This window comes from Tursiops truncatus, chromosome 21 (assembly GCF_011762595.2).
Source record: "Tursiops truncatus isolate mTurTru1 chromosome 21, mTurTru1.mat.Y, whole genome shotgun sequence".
NCBI lineage: Eukaryota > Metazoa > Chordata > Mammalia > Artiodactyla > Delphinidae > Tursiops > Tursiops truncatus.
The window spans coordinates 19,435,300-19,454,361 of NC_047054.1; the positions used below are offsets into that span (position 1 = coordinate 19,435,300).

Consider the following 19,062-nt stretch of genomic DNA (forward strand, 5'->3'; position numbering starts at 1 on the left):
TGCACAGTTGGCTTACATTAATGTGACATTTCCTGCACATGAAAAAAGAAAAAAAATACATAAAATCTCTAAGTTGGACAATCTGTTGTTTAAGTCCCATTTGTATATGTGTCTGATATATTGCTTGGCACAATTTCATGAATTTTTTTCCCAAATAATTGCAGTCCTTCACACATTGTATATATACAGTCTTCTTTAAATAAAATTTTGACTTAGCAATTTTTTCAATCTGAAACCAGGTAAACTTTTAATAGTAACTAAAAATGCTCTTTTGTCATAGGGAAAAATTTTATACCCCTAAATTTTATTCTCTTAATGTCCTTGTTTTCTTATCAGCACAGGGCAATGAAGTTGTGTGTGGTGACTCACTAGACCTGCTGTGAGGCACCTCCATGGATAATGGAGAGTTTTCTTTTCATTCCTTCAACTCATCATAAAACTGCTGCCACCAGTGAGTCATCACAGGAGGATTTTATTGGCCAATTACTTCCTAACTATGCTTATCTAATTTAGGGTTCATTAAGGATGATAGAAGAGTCTCCCAACTAGAAGTTGTAACTTGATCCAAGATTTTGTAGTTCATATGTATAACTGAAGGAATATTTAGGCTGCGAATGTAACAGGAATTAAAGCTCTCTTCCTTTGAGTAAGCATTCTTGCCCAACATAAATTACAACTTATTAAACAAAATCTTATTGTTAATAAATTAGATTATAAACTCTCAAAGTCTGAGCTATTTAAACAGTCCACAGAGGAAAAAAAAAATCATATTTGGTAGACAGGGTTTTCAATTCATGGCATAAATCTTATCAATCAGAGAGTACAAATTAATCAAAAACATTTTAATTTCAACATTCCTACAATGTGTTTATATGCAAAGTGCCTATTTTTTAAGGGATTCTGAATTTTGGAGTATGTTATCTTTGGAAGTGTAAATAAAAGCCAGTGATATTCATGATTATTAAATGAATTCAACTGCACTTTGTCTTGACTTCAGTGATCAAATATCTTCCAGATTTCCTATTGTAATCTAAAAATGAGACTCAGCATGAGTTTCACTGATGTCTAAATTGAAGTCAAACCTGATATTTAGTTTAAACTGACAAACCTTCAATGAGTTCAGCATTGATGAATAAACTGATTTTTTTTATATGGGCTAATAGATATAATCAGCGCTGCCATTCAGCCAGTACACAGCAGAATAGTTGAGTTGGTTGTTTAGGAAACAATCCTCAGTGCTGTTGGTGTGTTGATTTTGATGGGTTGGTTTCTCTGTGCCGTACAGGTTACTGAATATCACTTTTAGGTATAAGCTTCCTGTGCAGTGTTATTGACAATAGTATCCCTTTCACCACGATTCACTCATCAAATGAATGAAGAAATGGTAGAAACTAGAATCACTGGAGATTTGTCAAATTATTATTTAGGGAAAGTAAATAATTTGATTTTTAAATGTTACTTTCTGTTCATAACTTACTCCTTCTAAAATGTATCAGTGTTTATAGTTATCAGTGTTCTGTTTGATTTTCTTTTTTAAAACTACTACCTAGAGTCAAATAGATATCATTTATATAGATAAAGTTTTTATGGAAAATGTATAAAAAAGTTACTCTGATAGTTTGGAAGAGTTTATGGTATTCATAAAATATTCAGCTTCTGGAGAGTAACTAGAGAAAAATTGGGTTCACTGAAGGGTCTCCCCTCAGAGAATGAGGAAGATCCTCACGTCATACATTTTCACCAGTAGGGTACCCTGAGCTACAATCACTCACAGGGTGTCCATGTCCCTTCATCTCCTTGCTCTTGTTGCAGTGTTTAAACATTCTCCTCTTCTCCTCATCTTTCTCATCTCTTCCCTCCTTTTTCCTCCCTTCCTTCCTCTCTTCCTTCCTCCCTCCCTTCCTTCCTTCCTTCCTTCTTTCCTACCTTCCTTCCTTCCCTCCCTTCTTCCCTTCCCTCCTTTCCTTCCTTCCTTCCTTCCTTCCTTCCTCATTCTGAGGCATAGTCTTGTATATATGTTGCCTTATCTTCCTACGCCCCTCCTTCCTATTCAACCTCCCAGGTAAAAACAACAACAGCAACAACAACAACAACAAAAACCTATTTTGTTGTTTAACTCCGTAAACTCTCCAGATTAGACACTGACCCTAGCATAGCGGTTCACTGCAGGGAACCTCAGAACCCATAGCTGCTTTTCTCTGCAGGGCTAAGGGAATGGCAAGCTTTCTCCAGCTTGTCCAGTGCACCTCCCTTGTCTGTGGAGGAAATGGCTACTTATTTTCAAAGATCAACATCTTTGCAGAGCCTTCGCCGAGTCACAGTCAGTCTTCCTTTATTATAGCAATTTACAAATCTCTTAACTGGACTATAAAATCTTTAAAGGCAGGAAATCCTTTACTCATTTCATATATCTTCAAACTGTAGTAATTGTTATATAAATATTTGATGGATGGATGGAGGAAGGAAGAGAGGGAGGGAGGGGGGATGGAAGGACTACAGGAAATGCTTAAACTGCAAGTTGATGTAGTGGTTATGACAATTATCAAACATTTTAACTCATAATTTTTCCTAAAATATATGGTCATTGCACCCAGTTGGTGTTATGTAAGGATTTTTGATAAATTATGACTAAGGTAGCTGTTATGTCATTAACCTTGACTCCAGGAACATAATGACAATTCCTTTTTAAATAAAATGGTTGTCTTTTCAAAAATAAATAAAATTACATATGGTAACAAACCTATTATTCAAATAGACCCAATCATCTGGGCAGCCTCTTATTACCCTATGTTCTCTTCATTCTCATACACTTACTTATTGATAACCCAAAATCTCCTAAATTTATTTCCCTAACAAATTTCTTCTCCAACTTCCAGGCTCAATTATTCAACTGCCTACACAACTTTCTCACTTGGATGCCTGTAATATACGTCTTCAACAGAAGGTATCACCATCGAATCATCCTTTTATGTACTCAACAAGTATTCTCTATATTGCAGATTAGCACCCCTATTCATCCTGTCAACCCAAACAGCAGGGGATTATTCTTAAAGTATTCTCTCACCTCTCACATGTAAATATGTGAGAGCACCTCTCCTTTATCAAATCCCTTTGATTCTACTCATACACATTCTAGAATCTTTTCACTTCTACTCTTCTCATCCAAGTCCAAAAATCATCTTTCATTTTACTCTTGCTTTTTAAAATCTTCTTTTCACACTGAAACCCAAAGAATATTTTAAGAAAACAAGCCTAATCATATCACTCCCCTACTCAATACCTTCTCTTTGATTCTAGAATAAAGTGCCAAATCCTTAAATGAACCTGCATACTTATGCAAAGTCCAGCCTTTCAAACCTCTCGTATGCGCTCGGACCATGTTCCTATTGCTTTCTGAGATTCAGCCGCTGTCCCCACTGTTGTTCCCTCCTGTCGCCGCACCTTGGCACAGGCTCTTCCCATTACACAGGTGTTTCTTCCCATCATTCTCTGCTCCTGGATCATTGCTTCTCTTTGGTGAAACTCATCCTAAAAGTTACCTCCTCAGAGTACCTTACTTGATGACCCAAATCTATACACCCTAAGCACATCTGTTCTTTTCACTTAATCATAGTGCTAATTAAATAATTTTATCTTACCATTAATTTAAAAACAGGATATAAGATTCATGAGGACAAGGAGTGCATCTCTTTTGTTGATAGGTGTGCATCAGATACTTTCAAAGCCAGAGATATGTATACCAATGCCAAAATCTTTTGGAGAGGGTAACGATGGCCTTTAGTTGATAAGATAAAGTTGTAGAAAAATAGAGTTTAGTATCATGGTTGTGTGGTCTATGCAGAGATATATGCATTATGTCTCATAATCTTCATAATAATCTATACCTGGTGATTAGTCAATGGTTAGAAATAGCACTGAACTCTAATTTGATCTGTACAATAATTGGGTTGAAGACATAATTTGGGAGCCTGCCTAACCATCCACATGTTGATGAGGGAAGGAACTCTGTGAAGACAGAAGAAATAAATCATCCCCACCTATAGGGTATCGATCCAAGGAAACCCTGAAAAAAGAGAGAATCTAGATGTTACAAACTATTCTTAGGGGAGATTCAGTATAACAGGTTGGCTTTAACTGTTATTTCCTTTTATTTTTTTTTAACATCTTTATTGGAGTATAATTGCTTTACAGTGGTGTGTTAGTTTCTGCTTTATAACAAAGTGAATCAGCTATACATATACATATATCTCCATATCTCCTCCCTCTTGCATCTCCCTCCCACTCTCCCTATCCCACCCCTCTAGGTGGTCACAAAGCACTGAGCTGATCTCCCTGTGCTATGTAGCTGCTTCCCACTAGCTGTTTTACATTTGGTAGTGTATATATGTCCATGTCACTTTCTCACTTCATCCCAGCTTATCCTTCCCCCTCCCTGTGTCCTCAAGTCCATTCTCTACGTCTGAGTCTTTATTCCTGTCCTGCCCCTAAGTTCTTCAGAACCTTTTTTTTTTTTTAAGATTCCATATATGTGTGTTAGCATATGGTATTTGTTTTTCTCTTTCTGACTTACTTCACTCTGTATGACAGACTCTAGGTCGGTCCATCCACCTCACTACAAATAACTCAATTTCTAACTGTTATTTCTTAAGCTAAGCTTTCAGTGTTTGCCTATTATCAGATAAGAACTTCCTAGGGAGCACCAGACATTAATTTTGTCATCAGTGGCTCATTATGTATATCGTTATGTGTTAATATTCACTGACCATTTACTCTGTGTTAGGCATTATATTAACCAAAATATTTACATGAATGTCTCATTTATTTCTTTGAACACTATCAAACTAGTACTATTACCCCTCTTTTTTTTGCAGATGAGGAAAGAAAGGTCTAGAAAAGTTAAGAAGGTTTTCCATGATCAGTCAACACAAAATGTAGAGTCAGTATTTACCCCCGATAACCTTGACTGACGTCAGAGCTGTCATCATGCTATATGGGGATAGGAGGCAGGCACCTGGGAACCAGGCACTCTTCTTCCCCTCAGATATCCTTAATTTAGGGGGACAAGAGGCAACTAAGGAGGTACATTCTCTTTCTTGAAAGTCAACATTCCAGGGTAAGAGAAAGAGAACCTACAACATGACCAAAATAAAAGCAGATGAACCAAAATTCAACTCACCTACCTATAGTAATTTCTTCACCTCTTATTTAGGGGGATTAATAAAAATAGTGATTTTTTGTTTACTTGGAGTATTTTTTAAAATTGTTTTTTGGCGGTACGCGGGCCTCTCACTGTTGTGGCCTCTCCCATTGCGGAGCACAGGCTCAGGACCTGCAGGCTCAGCGGCCATGGCTCACGGGCCCAGCCAACTCCGCGGCACGTGGGATCTTCCCGGACCGGGGCACGAACCCGTGTCCCCTGCATCGGCAGGCGGACTCTCAACCACTCCACCACCAGGGAAGCCCTACTTGGAGTTTTAATATACTTGTTAGCACAGACTGGTCCCAAAACCTAAGTGAGTGCTGGATTGGGAGGATGGTTTGTCTTTCCTGTCTGCCTTTACCCTAGTTTTTTTTTTTTTAATTTAAGTATGTTAATGAAGTGATTCTCAACCCTGTATACACATTATAAGGACCAGAGGAGCTTTTAATACAAATGCCCAGTTTCCACACTAAATAGATCACCTAGACTCCACAGGGGTGAAGCTCAGGCTTCGATGTTTTAATAGGCTGCCCTAGGGATACCACTGTGCAGTCTGGGCTGGGACTGTCATCTGCCAATTTAAGTTTACTATTTTAGGCTATTATTACCTATTTGAAAGCTCATAGCAAAGTGCTCAGCACTTAGTAATCTTTCGGTAGAGGTTAATAATTATTAATATTAGGCTAAGCCCTTTTCTCTTGGTACTTTTTTCTGGCATAAAGATGCAACACCCAGAATCTTTGGTCTTCCTCCCAATTCTTTGGTCTTTCCAATTCAGCACAAAGTGTTCCAGCAGCTTTTACTGATGATAGATAGATAATTAGATAGATAGATATTTTTTGAAAACTCTTACTCTAAAGCTCTTCATTTCATCTTTAAATTTTTTATCACCCTGGTAACATAGCTGATAAACTTTCCACAGACTAGAAATATCATGTATGAACCACTCCCCGCCCCCCCCCACATACACTGCTAATGTTAGGAACTGTTCTATTATTTTAATTAACTCATTCAATTCTCACGCTATGCAATTTTAATCCAGTTTATAGATGTGTGCACTAAGAACCTGAAGAGTTAGGTAATTTACCCAAGATTACAGGGCAGAAGTAGGATTTGAATCCAGGTAGTATCCTGTCCTTAACTATCACATCAAATAACAGAACTTGTTGAAAAGAAATGTTATCAATAAAATCAAAATTAAGTTACTAAGTTATTAATTATATGAAATTAATAAAAAATATTAATTATTATAGTGATTTTTATTAATTAAAATTCTGTTTAGCAAATTCTATCAAAATCTGCATTATTAATTACTAATGTTATTCCCAATAAAATTTGGATTAAAGTAAGTAATATACGCTTCTTTTTGGTACTACCCTGGCCCTCCAAGTTTCAACGTTATATCTAAAAGATATAAAGATTTATTTGGATTTAGAATCTACTTGCTTTCCAGTACTCCAGTTTTACAAACTATTTATATATATATATATATATATATATATATATATTTTTTTTTTTTTATGGGCTAGGTGGGCCTCTCACTGCTGTGGCCTCTCCCGTTGCGGAGCACAGGCTCCAGACGCGCAGGCTCAGTGGCCGTGGCCCACGGGCCTAGCCGCTCCGCAGCATATGAGATCTTCCCGGACTGGGGCACAAACCCGTGTCCCCTGCATCGGCAGGCGGACTCTCAACCACTGCACCACCAGGGATGCCCAAACTATTTATATTTTTAACATACCTCTCTTTCATTGTATAGCCTTTGAATTGTCAAGAACCTCTGAAAAGAAATGTTTGTGTTTGATTTTAATTAGGTGTCATTTGTTTATTTATTTTTGATTTTTGGTAAAGAGGTGACAAACATTTTACTTGAAGTAGTTTCCAAAACTACTGGTTTGTCTGGGAATTTAAAAGATTGCTCAGTGAGATCAGTAATGTCTCCCTTGGGTAATGTAAAAACTGTATCACCAATATGAGAGACCCAGCAAACATAAGAAACAAAAAGAAACAAAAAAATAAAAACTCATGTTCATTGTGACCTGAAGGAAGGACCCTTGCGGAGCAAATTTGGAGAATCCTTGTCCATTTCTGTCTGGACTTATTGCCAAGGGGACGCTGACAGGCTTTTTAAAGGCAGTGAAAGAACATAGTCGATCTTTCCCTTTAAGTCTGCACATTGACATTCAATTATCTATGCCAGATGGAAATCGATTTTATATCGATGAATTCATATAGGTTTGAAGTATGCTGTTTGCAACAACTGACAGGTTATGACAGAGGCATTTACTTCATTAATCGTAGCGGCTTAATTTCTCAAAGCAGTTTTTCATTTGAAAACTAATACTGAATTTTTTTTTAAAAAGTCTAAATAATGTAGAATCATTGCACATCTGCTATATTTACTGAATGTTTTGTTGAATTTTCTTAAGTATCTTAAAACTCATTTGCATGTTATAAATTTAAGCTTTATATAGTTATGTTTATTAAGTTAAATATTTCCCATGCTTTCTATGAGAGCGTTTCAGTCTTATTGAAAGGAAAATTCAAGCCAAGCAGCAGCTGCTTTTGATAACAGTCATCAATTATTCTCTGGACTTAAGAATTTACAAATGGCATAGGAGTAAGAATTGAGGGAGGAAACTGTCACTACTGCAATAATAAAGCTAAATAAAATAGCATGAATAATGCTGAAGTTATTAAGTCAAGTTGGCACTTTAGACTTTTAACATCTTATAAAAATACCAAAGTCTTGTGAAGAGATGATTATTAGCGATGTTTTCTTCAGATCAGCAAAGTGAGGGCATTAAATTACTTAACATACTATTTAAGATTCTGTGTAACATTGGTAGGTAAGTTATATTTATCATAGCTAAAGAAGGTCATGAGTACTTGTCAGTGCAGTTCTTGTCTCTTGCCTAGGACTCAGTATGGGATCACTGATAAAGGACAGCAACATTTATAAAACTTTATGAAAAAATTTTAAATTATGGAGATCAGATGAAAGCTTCAGCTAATCATTCACAATCTAGCACAAACCATTTCTTTTAAAGAGAGAAAATAAATACATTTGGTACTTTTTTGGAATGTATTAATTTTTATTGCTCCTGTAACAAATTGCCACATTTTATAGTTTAAAACAATATAAATTTATTATCTTGCTATTTTGGATATCAGAAATTTGACAAGAGTCCTACTGGGTTAATCAATCCACATTGTTGGCTAGACTGTTTCCTTTATGGAAGCTCCAGGAAAGAATCTCTTTCCTAGCCTTTTCCAGCTTCTAGAAGCCACTGACATTCCCTGGCTTTTAGCCCCCTCCTTCCATCCTCAAAGCAGCAAGGTAGCATCTCTCTGACCCTACGCTTGTCGCTGATCTCTTTTTCTGACCACTGACTGAAAAGGTTCCCACTTTTATGGACCCATGTGATTAGATTGGACCAACTTGGATAATCCAGGAAAACCTCCCCTTTTCAAGGTTCTTAACTTAATCACATAACTTAATCACCTTAGCCATGTAAGGTGCAGGGTGTGGACCCTGCCATCATTCTGCCAAACACATGGACTATATGGAAGAATAGCTCCATTGTAGTTGACTATTGCTTAGCGGTTGTTATGTGTAGTGTGGGTACTTCTTTCTCTAATCACCACTCAATCATATCAGATTTTAGAACCACAGAATGTTGGATTTGGAAGGGAAACATAGAACTCAACTAGTTCAAACATTCCATTTTAAGGGGGAGATGAATGAAATTCACCAGTGAAAGTAATTGATCACAGGAATTGTGGTTTTTTTTTAAGACTTTTTTAGAACAGTTTTAGGTTACAACAAAACTGAGCAGAAGGTGCACAGATTTCCCATATATTCCCCATCATCAATCTTCCCCTTCAGAGTGGTACATTTCGTACAATTGATGAACCTGTACTGACACATCATTATCACCCAAAGTCTATAGTTTACTATAGGGTTTATTCTCAGTGTCATATATTCTGTGGGTTTGGATAAATATATAATTATATATATATATCTCCATAATTATGGTATCAGATAGTTTTACTGCCCAAAAAATCCTCTGTGCTCCTCCCATTCATCAGTCCTCTTTGCCAGCTGCTGGCAACCACTGATCTTTTTGTGATCTCCATAATTTGTCTTGTCCAGAAGGTCATGTAGTTGGAATCACACAAATACATAGCCTTTTCAAATTGACTTATTTCACTTAGTGATATACACTTATTTCCTACATGACTTTTCAAGGTTTAATAGCTCATTTCTTTTTAGTGCTGAGTAATATTCCATTGTCTGGATGTACCATACTTTATCTATTCCTACTGTCTTAGTCTATTCAGGCTGCTATAACAGAAAGCCATAGACTTGCGAAATATAAACAGCAGAAATTTATTTCTGGAGGCTAAGTCCAGGAGGCACAGGCAGATTCCATGTCTGGTGAGGATCCATTTCTTCGTTTATAGATGGCAGTCTTTTTGCTGCATTCTCATTTGGCAGAAGGGGCAAGAGACCTCTCTGGGGTTTCTTTTATAAAGGCATTAATTCCATTCATGAGGGCTTTGCTCATGAATCACTTCCCACCAGCCCTACCTCCTAACACCATTGGAGATTAGATTTCAACATTTGAATTGTGAGAAGACACTAATTTTCGGTCTGTAGCACCTACTGGAGGACATGTTGGCTGCTTCTAAGTTTGGCAGTTATGAATAAACTGCTGTCAGCATCCGTGTGCAGGTTTGGTGTGGACAGGGCATTGACTCTTTAATGGTGATGACCATGTTTCCCAATTTAATTTCCTATTAAGTTGTTAAAAATTCATCATAATTTAAAAAATAAGTTCCAGTGCAGTTTTATGTGGAAACAAGCCTTATTTATTCTTCTATAGTATATTTATTTTTCCTCAACACATGTCTGAAACCTAGTGATATAGGTGTACCTGTAATATGTTGACTGATAAACTCTTAAGAAAACAAACATTTAATTTTGGTTTTATAAGAAAAGAGAACAGAACTTTGGCTTTTGCCAAAGAAGAGTGATGCAATAAAAATTTGTGTGTGTGTGTGATAGCTAGGATTTCCAGACTTCCCTTTTTAATGTTTCAGAGTTATTTTTTGCAGTCATATCTCACAGAAATCCGTTATTCGGAAGAATAGGCAGCTTCTTTTTCAGTGCAGTGAGCTCACTCTTATTTACATTGTGTGTCATGCTATTGAATGAGAGAAATATCAGAGGAGAAAATGAGCTATGTTGTGATATACCCACACTCAGGAGATGCATCCTGATGTCACATGTTACATTACTTGATAACCCAGGGAGTGCTTGGAACTGTGGTCTAGAAAGGAGGGGGACTTGGGATACACTCATTGGAGAATATTTTGAAATTGTCTAGGAGCCATAAGATAATTTTTTTATCTAAGCTTAGATGTAAGCTAAATTTGAGATAAATTCTGATTAGAAATATTATGCTTATTTGAAATGTATATACTAACACTATATGTTAGCATATTTCTTGAGAGCATATTTATGGCAGGTGTTTTTGTCATCATCTTATAGATAACAGTTTGAGCCCAAGTGAAGTTACTTGCCCAGTCTTTGACCCCTTAACCACCCTCCCATTTTCCTTAACCAATTAGTTTGTACGTATGAAGTAATACCAATATAATAAATTAATATGAAAGAAATAGTGTGAACTCTACATCCCATTTTAGAATTTCCTTATTAGGAGCTTTTTCTCTATAGAAAATTAATATTAAAAGAATATTTTTAAATGCAATTTTTTATTTTTAAAGATAACTTTATTGAGATACAATTCATATACCATAAATGCCAGTCATTTATTTATTTATTGACTGCCTTGGTTCGTTCCTGCGCGTGGGCTTTCTCTAGTTGCGGTGAGCAGGGGCTGCTCTTCATTGCGGTGCGCAGGCTTCTCGTTGCGGTGGCTTCTCTTGTTGCAGACAGAGTACGGGCTCTAGGTGTGCTGACTCAGTAGTTGTGGCATGCAGGTCCTAGAGCCCACGGGCTTCAGTAGTTGTGGCACGTGGTCTCAGTAGTGGTGCACGGGCTTAGTTGCTCCGCGGAATGTGGGATCTTCCTGGACCAGGGATCACACCCTTGTCCCCTGCACTGGCAGGCAGTTTCTTAACCACTGCACCACCAGGGAAGTCCTGCCAGTCTTTTAAAGTGTATAATTCAGTGAGTTTTTGTATATTCACAAAGTTGGGCCGTTATCACCACTCTGCAATTTCAGAACATTTTCACCTCCCCAGGGAGAAACCCATGCTCTTTAGCATTTATTCCCTATTCCTTTTTCCTGCAGCCCTAGCAAGCACTAATCTACTTTCCTTTGTTTCTGGGGATTTGCCTATTCTGGTCACTTCATATATTGGGTTGGCCAAAATTGCCTTCAGTTTTGAAGTAAAAATAAAAGACACATTTTTCATTTTTACCAAGGACTTTACTGAACAATGTATTCACCCTTTTGTTCCACCACCTTCTGCCATTTTTCAGGCAACTTCATAATTCCATCTTCCCAAAACTTTTTACCTTCTCGAGCAAATAACTGTTCCAGGTGCTTTTTACAGTCTTCCAGGGAATTGAAATTTTTTCCATTAAGAGAATTCTGTAAAGATATGAATAAATGGAAATCCGAAGGTGCAGTGTCTGGTGAATATGGCAGATGAATCAGAACCTTGCAGCCAAGCTGTAACAGTTTTTGCCTGGTCATCAAAGAAACATGCAGTCTTGCATTATCCTTATGGAAAATTATACGTTTTTTGTTGACTAATTCCAGACGCTTTTTGTCGAGTGCTGCTTTCAGTTGATCTAATTGGGAACAGTACTCGTTGGAATTAATCTTTTCATTTTCCTGAAGGAGCTTATAATAGAGAACTCCCAATCTGACCATATATACAACATCACCTTCTTTGGATGAAGACTGGCCTTTGGTGTGGTTGGTGGTGTTTCATTTCCCTTGCCCTGTGATCTCTTCCATTCCTCATTATTGTACAGTATCCACGTTTCATCACCCATCAAAATTTGTTTCAAAAACAGAACATTTTGATTACGTTTAAGTAGAGAATTGCATGTGGAAATACAGTCAAGAAGGTTTTTTTCTTTGCTTAACTTATGTGGAACCAGAACATCAAAGTGATTAACATAATCAAGCTGCTGCAAATGATTTCCAACTCTTGATTTGGATATTTTGAGTATGTCATCTATCTCCCACGTGGTATAACGTTGATCTCAATTAATGTCTCCATTTGATCGCTATCAGCTTCAACTGGTCTACCCGACCATGGAGCATCACCCAGCAAGAAATCTCCAGCATGTAACTTCACAAACCACTTTTGACACAGTCACTCAGTCACAGCACGTTCTCCAAACACTGCACAAATCTTTTTATGCATTTCAGTTGGGTTTTTAACTTTCTTGAAATAATAAAGCATAATATGCTAAAAATGTTGCTTTTTTCTTCCATCTTCAATACTAAAATGGCTACACAAAATTTAACCAGTTTTGATGAGGTTTTTTTTTTTAAGTGCATGCCGATATGAAAGCTGTCAAAACGTAATCTAACAAAATTGTTTCGAATGAAGTTAAAGACATCTAAGTGCTAATAGAGCTGTCTTATGGAAAAAAAATGAACCCAGTGAATGGAATCATATCATATTTGGCCTATTAGGACTGGCTTCTTTCACTCAGCATATTTTCAAGGTGCCTGATGTTGTAGCATGTGTCAGAACTTCTATCTTTTTTATTGCCAAATAAAATTCCATTGTATAGATATACCATATTTTATTCATTTCTCAGTTGATGGAGACTTGAGTTATTTCTCCTTTTTGCCTATTATGAATAATGCTGCTATGAATATTGGTATAGAGGTTTTTGTGTGGACATTATGTTTTCAAATTTCATGGGCTGTACCTAGGAGTGGGATTGCTTGGTCATATGATAACTCTGTATTTAACCTTTTTCAGGAACTGCCAGATTGTTTTCCAAAATGGCAGTTTAAAATGCCAGGAAGCTCACTGTTCTTAGCAAGATTTATCCATTTTTGTTCAATACATGCTTCTCAGAGTGTTTTAAACCTTTGGTTAATTTCTAGAATTCTGAAAGAGTTTAACAATTTGGGTTTGATTGCTTTTATGGAAGAGCAGGTTTTCAGAGTTCCTTACTTTGCCATTCCATAAATGTTTCCTAGGATCTCCTAAAATTGAAACAATGAGCCTAGGGAGAGGGAGAGGTAATTAGAGCCTCTAATGAAACCCAATTTTAAAAAATTCAATTACAGGCAAAATACTTTTTACAGGATTTTTATCTATCTACATTTTTTCGTTAGTCCTCCCTCTATAAAGAGGAGCTGAACTTGGTGAAAGAAAGCTGACGGGGTGGAATTTAAAAATACTTTTTTTGTCACAAATACCACACATTCATATTCTGATGATATATTGTACTCTTGGCATTTTTTTCTTTTGAGTAAGAGAAGGTATGATATTAAATGTTTTAAATTGAAACTGAAGAGTGTGTAGTAGGTTCTAGGAGTATCATGCTTACTTCAAGCACTCTAAGAAAAATTGTTGGAGGTGGGGGAAAGGGATTGGGGAAATCCAGAAAGTCATGCTAATTTGAATCCACCTTGGACAAAGGTAAATGGACTAGATAATATTCTGATTCCTCTTAGATGATTACTGGAAATGTGCCCCAAGTTTTATTAAAAGGGAAAGATCATGTAGCCATGTACCATATCATTTAAATTAATATTTTAAACCATATCCATCACAACCTGCTAAAAAATAAACCTATAAGGGAAAATAATCCTTACTTCCCTATTACAGGAGGAGTTGCTTTAAACTTGTGTAGTTTTGAGAAAAACAAACATGAGAAAAGAGACAGTGGATTTCACTGGCAGATCAAAGGCATTATGCTTTATTGAATGAACTAGAATTGATATTTGTAATATTCTTTTGCTTCGCACAAACAGTGAGGCAATTTAATATGCATTTGCATAATTACTTTGAAAGAAATCAATGTTTTCTTTGGTTCTTAGGCTAATGATTTATATGGATTCTTCTCATAAACTTTCTTTTTTTTTGATGTGGACCATTTTTAAAGTCTTTATTGAATTTGCCACAATACTGCTTCTCTTTTATGTTTTTGGCTTTTTGGCTATGAGGCATGTGGGAGCTTTGTTCCCCAACCAGGGCTTGAACCTGTACCCCCCTGCATTGGAAGGTGAAGTCTTGACTACTGGACCACCAGGGAAGTCCCTCATAAACTTTCTATGTCTTTCAAAATTATAATAAGGAATATTATTATTGTTTGCTTCTTTATTTTTTGCTCATAAAGTGATCATGCATACTTTCTATATTCAGTCTCTCACTTATGTTCCTTCATTCCTTTAATCTGATCAGACAACTTTTTAAAATCATAATCACTGAATAAATGCAGGAGGGGTTGATAAAAGTTGGTGAGGTTCAGATACGGGCATAACAAAATGAAAACTAGAGATTGTGATGAAATCGTGTTTGGCAAAAGAGTACCTTTCAGGTATTCACTTCTGTTAATCAGCTCATTCACTTCACCCACAAAACAGTGTCCTGGAAACTTATCAATTAACGTCTTTCTCATTTAAGAATAAATGTCACTATTTTGTGTATTGGTCCTTCACTTAACAAAAAAAACTTGTGATCCCCAGTTTATATTCTTTTTCCATTTCTTTTAAGAACCTTAATGCTTTTCTAATAAGTTTATATGAGCTTTGACTATCAAGATTATTAACTTTCCTGTCATACTTATTACAGCTGTTTTTCCATTTGTTGGTGACCACTGAATATTGTTTACATACACACAGGACTATTTTTATTGTTTTGTAAGTTCTTCTATTTAAGTTTAGAAATGTATTTCCCTAATTAGAAATTAGGAAATATCCTCCAAATTTCTTCTAGTTTTAAAAAATATGGATAGATTTTTACATAATTAATTACTTTAATTATAATTATGTATGTACTTTATGTTGTATTCAGCAGGAGGCAAAGAACTAAACTATTTTTTTCCAAATGGAATAATAATTCATTATATCTTGACTCTCTCATATTTTCCCCCAATTTGTGATACCACCTTTGTCATATAGTAATTTAAATAAGTACAGTGGCCTGTCTGCAAATTTGTCTGTTTGTTTTGGGGGACAGTATTGTACTAATTTAATTATTTTAGCTTCCACATATGATTAAATATTTAATAGGGGTAATGTTCCATTACTCTTAGGCCTTTTTTAAACCCATTTATCTTTTCAAACAAACTCTAGATTAATATTTTAAATATTGCAAAGTGGAATTCTGTGGCTGCATGGATACATACATGTTTGCAGATTTTGCTATTTTTGATGGAATCATGTTCCCATTTTAGTGTCTAATTTAAGAATGTCTTCATCAATAATCAAAGTAATGCAAAATGAAGGTACAAAACTATATATGTATATGTAGTTTTTGTTCTTTAAGTTACCAGGTCCAAAGATGCAAAATGATAATGCAGGCAGAAAACTTAAATTGTCACAGTGTTTTAGGGAAATAACTCATATGAATTAATCAGGTAACGCCAACTCCAATACCCCAGGCATAGTTATTGAAATCATATGATGAAAAAATCTGAATAAATATTTATGCATGAAAGTGTTGTATTTTGAATATAATCTCTATGCTGAAGACACCCAAATTTATATCTCTGGTAAGAACTTGTTCTTTGAATTCCAGATTCATGCATTCAACTGACTACTTGACATCTCCACTTAGATATCCAACTGAAGGATGTGGAAAATGGACATGACCTTGACTCTCAACCTGTTCCTCTACCAATCTGCTTTGTCTCACTAAATGGCATCTCCTTTCTTGCAACTGCTCAAGCCTAAAAACCTGACATCATCCTTGACCCCTTTTATTCTCTCATACACCACATTCAATCTAATAATAAATTCCACAATTAACTTCTCCTTCCCACCTCCATCACCACACTCTGGCCCATGTCATTATGCCCTCCCCGATTTTATATCAGAAGCTTCTCAGTTGGCATTCCTGCCTGTGACTTTCCCCTTTCAGTCTATTTCATCCCAGAAACAGAGTGATCTTGTTCAAATGCCACTTATGCCGTGCTGCTCCAGTGACATCTCAGCTCGTTTAGAGTAGTAGCCAAGCCTGAAAAGCCAAAAAATTAGTCCTCCTGGGATAGCTCTGATTTTATCTCTTATTTCCCTCCTCCTCAATCAGTGTGAGCTTCTGCTGCTCCTTAAACATACCAGGCATACTCTTTCTCAGGTCTTGCTTATACATTCCCCTGCAATTGGTCTTTCTCCCTTCCCCAACTCCACCCCATTTCAAGATGATTTTGTTCCCTTACCTCCTGGAGGTATTTACCCAAATTTCTTCTCAGTGAGACCTTCTTTAGCCACTTCAACCCAAATCTGTGACCACCCTCTGACACTCTTACACTTCCCTCCTGTATTTTATTTCCCCTCAGCATCCATTTCTGTCTAATGTAGCACATGTTATTTTATCATGTTTGTTTTTTGTCTCTTCAATTAGTATGTAAGTTCTATGAGGGTAAGGATTTTTGTCAGTTTCTTCTCTGCTATATCCCAGCCCATAAAACAACAGAAAGCCAGGTACATAGAAATAATATGTTATTCATTGAAATAATGCAAAATTACTTACAGTTGTGAAAAATTAAAAAACAATCTTCAACAAACAGTATTCAGTTACCAAGGAAGTGGCTTAAAAAACCATGGGCATTTATGGGGTGGAATATAATGTCGAAAAATTTATAATGGTAGAAAATAATATGCTATTATATTAAGTGAAAAGACTAAGTATAAAATAATTTATATGATATAAGATTATCATTGGTTGAAGAAGACAGATTGGATGGAAATGTACTAAAATTCTAACATAAACTGATCTCCACTATTCAGGTAAATTTAATTCTGCTTTATATGTTTTTGTGTTCTTTCCAAAATTTTCCAAATACGAGTTGCATTATTTTTTAATCAGAAAAGTAAAAACAACAATAGCAACAACAAAAACCCCCCAGAGTTCTGTACTTATTTTGAAAGGACTGATTAAAAAAAAAATCTGACTTTGGCTTGGCCTTTGCGTAATCAGGTACCAGCTCAGTTCTATAATTGCTGCACCTCTTCTGTGTGCCAGGCACTGTGGGAAATATAAGATTGAAAAAAGACTCTTTCCTGCCTTCAAGGCCTAAATGAAGAGAGCAAGGACACGTTCCGTCAACTACAAGGGATCTCAATGCAGGCTGTGATGGAGGTTCAAAGAAGTGTCAAACGAGGCAGGGGAAACAGTGATCCCATCTGGCTGAGCTATTGAGAATGAGATCACTCTTATTTAAAAAAAATTTCAGTCAAACAGGGGTGCAACCCAGGTAATTACACATTTTGCCTGACAGCATGTATTTGATGTATCATACTCAATAATCACACTACAGAGCTCTTGAAATGACAAGTAAAATTGGTATTAGTACATAGGCATAACAAATAGATAATATACTACTCTATCTAAAACCATAGGGGCATCCATTAATCCTACAACACCAAGTACCACTGTCAATCAAGCACTATGCTGGGTGCCAAGGATACAGTGCTGGGCAAGACCCAGTGCCTTTCTTCAAGGGATAACTGAACTGATTTGGAAACACATAGTCACATGGGAATATTAAATAGCAAGTGGTAAGTGGTACAAAGCGGGGGTATCTAGCAGATTTTGCTTATGAAAACCCACTGGAACAACATTTAACCCAGCCTGGGATGGGATTTTCAGTAAAGGAGTCAGGGAAGGCTTTCCAGAGAAGGTGATATTTGAATGGAGAAATAAATACAATTAGGAGTTTAAGAAGGCAAGGGAGAGGTCATAGCAGTGGGTGGGGAATACTGTATACTTTCTGGAAGAAGAAAGATTATGCACGGGCTAGCTGAGACAGAGAGAGAGGGAGCAAGAGAGAGAGGGAGCGAGAGAGAGAACGAGGACCTGCAAACAAATAGAACCACAGTGACTTCAGTATGATTGAAACCAAGAAGACCGGAGGATTGAAAAAAAGGACAAATAGGGAGACATAACTCTGGAGTTTTCTTTTTAATATTAGTTATATTGTGATGTTGACAATTTGCAACATAAAATACAATGTGAAAATATGTATTAAAAGTGGTTAAGCGCTTCCCTGGTGGCGCAGTGGTTGAGAGTCCGCCTGCCGATGAAGGGGACGTGGGTTCGTGCCCCGGTCCGGGAAGATCCCACATGCCACAGAGCGGCTAGGCCCGTGAGCCATGGCCCCTGAGCCTGCGCGTCCAGAGCCTGTGCTCTGCAACGGAAGAGGCCACAACAGTGAGAGGCCCGCATACCACACACACAAAAAAAAGTGGTTAAATTTTTATGCAACATATTAAACATCTAATTATCTTTTTTAAAGTAATTGAATTCTAAATGTTTGAATTCTAAATGTTTATCCTGTTGGTATTATACACACTTAGGAAATCCCCAACACTTTTTTCTGCAAGCAGAAGGGCCTTTAAAAATCATGAACATAATACTGTTTCTAATTTTGATTGAGATTTACTTTGTAGAAACTTTTATATATGTCGATGTTGAGTCTAAACTAGACACTGAGTACATGTTAGTTCTTTACCATCCACCCACCAAGAAGGGAAGTGCATAAGAAAAAAAATCCTATTTATTTATAGTTGATTGCATAAGGAAATAGTTCGTTTACCTTCTGCTAATATGGAAATAATTATTTGTGAACGTTATTAATACAGATTATGTGACATTGTCCTTAACTCAGTGTCTTTATAAACCTTACA

The 19,062-nt window shown here is 36.5% G+C and overlaps 1 long non-coding RNA gene across 2 annotated transcripts in view; it reads left to right on the forward strand.

Moving 5' to 3' along the window:
• The first annotated feature begins 235 nt into the window (after positions 1-235).
• The window catches only part of LOC141277469 (uncharacterized), a 278,668-nt gene continuing 259,841 nt past the window's right edge, over positions 236-19,062 (forward strand). For both annotated transcript variants that reach the window (XR_012328907.1, XR_012328909.1), the window contains exons 1-2: positions 236-451; positions 2,877-2,944. This is a non-coding gene — a long non-coding RNA (uncharacterized lncRNA). The remainder of the gene's footprint in view (positions 452-2,876; positions 2,945-19,062) is intronic.